Consider the following 7171-nt stretch of genomic DNA (forward strand, 5'->3'; position numbering starts at 1 on the left):
AATTGATGGGTGCTGACGAGTTGATGGGTGCAGCACACCAACATGGCACAAGTATACATATGTAACAAACCTGCACGTTATGCACATGTACCCTAGAACTTAAAGTATAATAAAAAAAATAATAAATTTAAAAATAAATAAATAAATAAAAACAGAAAAAAAAGAAAAAAAAAAAAAGACAGGGTCTTGCTCTGTTGCCCAGGCTGGAGTACAGTGGCACCATCAAGGCTCACTGCAGCCTCAGCCTCCCAGGCTCAAGTGACCCTCCCATCTTAGCCTCCTGAGTAGCTCGGAAAACAAGCATGCACCACCATCCCTGGCTAATGCGGTTTTTTGTTTGTTTGTTTGTTTGTTTTTAATGTAAAAAAGGGATCTCCCTATGCTGTCCAGGCTGGTGTTGAACTCTTAGGCTCAAGCAGTCTTCCTACCTCAGCATGCCAAAGTGCTGAGATTACATGTGTGAGCCATCACACTCAGCCTAATTATTTTTCTGAAGTCAAAATGTTTATTATAAGATCTTTTCCAAAATATTAAAATATATAAAATTCAAAAATATTCATCAATACATAAAAGTATCATTGTGTACCTTTATATAGAATATCTACTATGCTACTATATATAGCAATTTAATTCTAAGTGAGGAGGAAAATAGCTAAAGTCTATTGAATGCCAGACTTGTCATAAATGCTTTACATGTATGATCCTTTATTCCCCACAACAGTATGAGCAGACACTAATATTTTCTCCATTTTCACTTGGGAAAACTGAGTCACCCAGGGTGAAACAACTGATGTGAAATGACACAGCCGTAGTGTCAGTGGTAGCACTCATACCTAGTGAACCTGATTCCAGGGTCTACAGTCTGAACCAATGTGCAGAACAGAAAGCTCAGGGGCAGACAAGATGAAAATGTTTCTGCTCTCATGAAGCTCATATGTTAGCAGTGAAATAAAGAAAAATCAATCAATAAGAAAGTAATTAGACAATGATAAACTTTGAGGAAAACAAAATACAGTGATATAAAAGATAGTGGAGATAAGTTTCAGAAATCCTAGATGAGATGGCATTTACTGAAACCTCAATGAAAAGAAGCAGCCAGTCCTGTAAAATTCTTGGAAAAGCTGATCCAAGTAGATGAAACATCTGTGCAAAGGCCCTGAGTCAGAGCCACGTTGGTGTGTCAGAAGTGCAGGAAGTGAGGGTACATAAGAGATGCCTTGGAAAAGTAGGGCCTCACACAATGACAGGAACTCTGCCCTTTATCCTAAGCGTGATGGAAAGCCATTGTAGGGATTTAGGAAGAAAGTGGTACCATGATGTACTTGTGTTTTCAAAATGTCCCTTTTTGTGCCATATAGAGCACGGATCATAAGGAAGCAAGAGGGGAAGCAGAAAGACCAGGAGGCTATTGCAGTGGTACAGACGAGAGTAGCAGATGACTTGGCACATTGGCTAAGGTAGGGAAAGAAAAGACGGACAGAGTGGATAGGTTAGATATGTTCAAGAGATAGTCTCAGCAGGACTTTCCAATGGATTATCGGTGTGGTGGGTGAGGACAGAAAAATAAAGAATTATATCTAAGTTTTTGGCTTGGGCAACTTTACATGGTGGTAATACTTCTTGAAGTACAGATAACTAGGGAATGAGATGGCCTGAAGGGAAAATCAAGTTAAGTTTTAAGTGCTTATTATACACTTAGAGTGAGAATTTGAAGTTCCATAAGAGGGGTCACATTGGAGACAGAAATGTGGCAGCCATTAGTCTATAGATGGTATGTAAAGTCTTGGGACAGGATGAAGTCGCCAAGTGGGAGTGTGTATGTAGAGCAAGTAATGAACCCCAAGCTAAGGCCCTGGGCATTCTAATGTAGAAAGTGAGCAGAGATGGATAGGAAGGGGAGAATACTGGAAAGAGCAACCACTGAGGCTGAGAAAACTAGGAGTAGCACAAAAAGCAAAAGATTAGCAATAATACTACAAATCCAGAAGGAGGGAGTGCTAATCTGGGTTGAACTCCTTCAAGTGTTGAGTGAAAGAGAGCTGTATCTTACTTTAGGCCAACAATATGCTCTTGCAAATCTTGTATAAATTTAAATTTTAATGACTCATTCTTACAGAAGAGCCTGATACCTCAAAGAACACTAAAATGAAGAATTTTATAAAGTTAAAGATATTTTCTAAAATAAGAGTGCATCTCAAAAAAATCAAATGAGTAAACCAAGATTTTCATATATCCGCTTGCGTAAAGCAGGATTTAACTTGTAGTATTCCAAATTATGGTGAAATTATTTTAAGGGTTGAGTTTAATTTCAGCTGCCATCGGAAGTAAACTCTAACATTTGGGTCATACGTTTATGCTATCTTTACATTCCAGAGCGCACATAAAAAGTTTTTAGCATCATAGCTGCTAACATTTATTAAATGTTTATTTGATATTAATTAATTTAATCCTCACCCAAATCTTATTAATTAAATGATTTTATTATGCCCACTTTTTTAAGATAAGGAAATGACCCTAAGAGAGGTTTAAGTGACTCTCAGTGTCGGCTGGGATTTCACATTTGTCATAACTACAGACTTTGGTTTCTATTTCTGAGACATGGTTAAATACCTCAGGGCTCTGTCTTTAAAATGTCATGATAAAGTTTGTTCTCTCCCTTCTTTACTCTGCTATCCATTTTCCTTACATATGCATCCTGCCAATAAGGGAGAAAGAAGAAAAACAAGGTAAAGTTAGTAACAAGTGGAGAATAAACGAGAAATGAAAGAAAAGATATGCATGTCTGAAAACTCAGCTACAAAAGTCATTATGATTCAGTTTTGAGTCTCCTGGCAGCACGGGCAAAAAGTAACACACAAGAGACTATAAAATTTTGATTATCTAACAAAAAAAAAAATCACTTAGATAAGAGACTTTTTTGCCCCAATCCATAAGCCCAGCATTTCTTAATGTGTTTATTTTAGGAAAACCAAACCTAATTAATGATTGGAGACTTTAAGAGCAATTTCTGGAATAATAAAGAAATATTCATCATCTGCACTTAGAACTTTCCATTAAAAATGTGGTCAACAGCTTAGCATTCTCTAGAATGAAACTGTCATACAGTTCATGGTTATGTCAGCTTTTTAAAGCAACTTTAATAGATTTCCAATGACTTCAGCACCACAACCTTGAATTTTACAAATGTCTACATGGGCTCAGTAGAAATAAGACCAATTATATACCCTGTACAAATGGCCTGTGTCACGTCTCTCTCAGCAGCAGCAGCATTTGTATAAAACAAAACCTTGGCAAAAATATCAACACAATGCTTGCCTCCCAGCTCCAATATATGTCCTTTCACAAGCAAACTGCCATGGGCTTTCACTAATGAAAAACTAGTTTGTTTTTAGAAAACTTCCTCATTATCGGCTAATATAACAGAAATGACCAGGAAGAATATGATTTAATATGAATTAAATGTGAATACAACTCAGAAGCTTTCTTCTTGTTGAATTAGATAATCAGAACTATTAAACAGTATTTCAAAATGCTTTTCATAATCCTGGGACCATTAATGTCATGTTCAAATCACTGTGGATTTTTGTTGTTGTTGTTGCTTTTACTATTCATAGGGATACAATGAGTCATTGGCACATTTCCAGTGCAAGATGCATTTGAATAATACATGACATGCCCTTTAGCTAGCATCATGATGCCAGATTTAAAACAAGGTAAGAAGTTTCCTCCATGTACACTTGCAGTGTTCAGCTCTTCATAATCTATAGCGTTAACAATTTATCATCAAACCCAGTGACTTGCTGCCAACTTATCAAAGTGGCCACTGGATGCATATGATCAAGTCTGAGCATCTGGCTCTCCTCTGTTCCTGACATTAGCACAGACAACAGAATCAGTGGACTATTGAATGCAATTACAGTAAGCGAGACAGACAATAAAGATTGATAGTGCCTTCTCTTTTTATCACACACAAAACTAGTGGGGGTTAAAGCTTTGCCTTGAGCTGCCTTCATTTAACAATGATTGAAAATATGCAATTGTGTTGGTAAAACACTGTAGCCTGTACCACTTCATTTACTGGACACATTATCAAATTAAATGAAAAGTGAACTGCCAAAAGCAACAGTTATTATATATTAATGATGAATATTTACTTAGCATTGTTCACAAATCATACAGAGAACAGAATCCTTCTTGTTATCTTCTTTGCAGGTTACAGTTGAGTAGGTTTAACATTTCTATGTTTACGTTAAGTCTTCTGTCTACAAATCTCTAAATACAGACTTGCACGATTGGTTTTGTGACTATCCATGTGATTACAATGTGTAATTAATAAAATGCTCTAGTTGTAGATGAATCCTAATTGTTGAAGAGCTTTTCCCTGCTTTATAACAATTCTCATTCTTGTAGCTACTTTTGAAGTCAGAGAAACTTAACCAGGGGTATATGTTGTGACCCAAAGGTTAGAAACTCCAACTTTATTGAGCTTCCAAAATATGAAATGGAAAGAAGACTCTCAAGATACAGACAAGCCACAAATGTATACTTTATATTTTTCTCCAAAGAAAATTGCTTTCATAGACATAAGGGGATATGACAGTTCACCTATAATTTGACCTACAAAGTAAGAAATATTTAAGGTGCAGAAGGCAAAATGAGACAGCATAGAACTATTGAGCAGACAAGGGAAACAGATCCGATTCCACAGTTCATACAAGAGGAAATAGCATTCCAAGCAAATATCAATAGATCTGAAAATACAAAAATAAGCATCTCACTGAGAAGTGGACAAACATTTGGTGTGCATTCCAGTATGTCAGAAAGACATGATAGCAGCAGTCCTGATTATTCCAAGTGATGTAGATTAATTCGAGGTTCTTTTCAAAATACACACATCTGGCCCTTCCTTTCTATGTATATATATACTGGAAAAGAAAGTGCTGATATATGAAATGTAATTATGTCTCTTTTATAAGAGCTCAATAAGAAAAGGTAAAAGAAAACAAGAAGCAGAGAATCAGTCATGAAGTTTCTAAACCCACCCCACTGGTTATTCTGTAAACAATTAAATATATACTAGGAAGTGATGGTGTTAGGAATGAGTGCATTGACCATATACAGGTAAAATAAACAGCAATGCAAGGTGTAGGAAGTACAGCAAGTGTGAAAAATCCACCAAAGTAATAGCATCATCACAGGAGACTAAATATCTGGGAGTTAAAAAGGAGTGCTGAATCAGTCTTCATAAAATGTAAGGGAAACTATTATATTCTCTAAAATTTACCTTCAAGCAAAATCTAACTGAAATCACTCTTTCTAGGCACATTCAAATTCTAAGGTCCATGTTGCCTTTAAATCCTTTGGAGACGTGTCACCTTTGCCAATATTCTCAAACCCAACTAACCCCCAGACTTGTCTCAGGAGTTTCTTAATATGAAGATCCCTGGGTCCCAAGAATATCTGGTAAGTAAAATATGAAAGAACAGAAAGAAAACCTATCATGTACAAGCCACTGTCCAAGATCCATCTTTCTATCCATGCATATCTTGATACAAAATTTCTCAAGTCAATAATATTTTCAGTAATGTTTGTTGGGAGGTCACTGTAAAAATTTTAAATGAAGACAAAATATATGCTTACGGCAAAAGATTAACACACTACATTTCATTACACGTAGAAACATGAAAGAACGCTCCTGCCATCCCCTCAATAGCTGTACCACGGAGATAATTACTTTTAAAAGTAGATGGGTCCTTAGAGTAGCTCTATGTATTCATTGGTTTATTTATAAGTGTGCATATTTTACATAATAAAAATTAGACTGCCATACTATTTTGTTTTGTTTTGTTTTTGAGACAGGGTTTTACTTTGTTACCCAGGATGAAGTGTAGTAGCACAATCTTGGCTCACCGCAACTTCAACCTCCCAGGTTTAAGCTATTCCCACCTCACACTCTCTCCTCCCCAAGTAGCTGGGACTACAGGTGCATGCCACCATGCCTGGGAAATTGTTGTACTTTTTGTAGAGACAGGGTTTGGTCATGTTACCCAGGCTGGACTCAAACTCCTGAGCTCAAGCGATCCACCTGCCTCGGCCTCCCACAGTGCTGAAATTCCAGGCTTGAGCCACCACACCCAGCCAGCTGCCATGCCTGGCAGAGTTTTTCTTTTCGCTTTATATTATATTGATTTCTATCTAAATCTATTTAAAACTATCTATTTTTATTATTATTTGTAATGGCTATATAGTATTTCATAGTTTATATTACGGAATTTTATTATGATTTATATCATAATTATTTTAGGCTTTGCCTTGCTTTTAATATTTTCCTACTTATTAGTTAGCTTTATTAAAAAAGAGAGCAATGTTTCCACAGAGATTCTCACACTTTATCATCATTTATACACAAGTGTTTTTGCTGTATAGATTCCTAGAAATGAATTTCTGTATCAAAGATCAGTGCATTTTAAATTGTAATAGATAATGAAAAACTGCCATTCCAAAAGGCTGTATCATTTTCTACTCTCACCTACAAACAGTACAAGAGGGCCCATTTCTTCACAACTCATGGATGCTAAATATTTTTCATAAAGTTTTACCAATCCAATGTATTAAAAATGGCTATCTCATTTTAAATTTTCATTTTTTGCTTCATTTCAAATGGTTATTAGCCATTCATATTTCTTCTATTAATTGCTCATTCATATCATTCATATCCTACACTCATTTTTCTGTTGTGTGATTTATCTTCTTATTACTTTCTGAAAACTCACTACTTGATGTTTAATTTGTATATAATGTAAACATATAGGTTTTTGTCTGTTCTTACAAACTCACAATTATAAAAAATCATCTGTGTTACCTGTTTATATTTTATAGTTTTAAAGTTTAGATTTTGAATATCTCTGGAATTTATTTTTATGTATAGTATGAAAATATGGTTTTTTTAACTCCTCCAAGTGATTCTTGTTCCTGTTCAAGTATACCAGTCACTGTTATAGATTACAATGCAGTCCAAATGCCTGCATTTGAAACCCAGCAATCCTTTTTTACTTCATTGTGCATCCTAAATGTGAGAAAACGTACTGTCTTATTGGGTTTTAGAAAATACTGAATGAGTTAAGACATATAAACAGCCTAGATAGGAGTATCCTTTAGCCCAGGAAGCCAT

This window comes from Rhinopithecus bieti, unplaced genomic scaffold (genome assembly GCF_001698545.2).
Source record: "Rhinopithecus bieti isolate Rb0 unplaced genomic scaffold, ASM169854v2 scaffold_30775, whole genome shotgun sequence".
Lineage (NCBI taxonomy): Eukaryota > Metazoa > Chordata > Mammalia > Primates > Cercopithecidae > Rhinopithecus > Rhinopithecus bieti.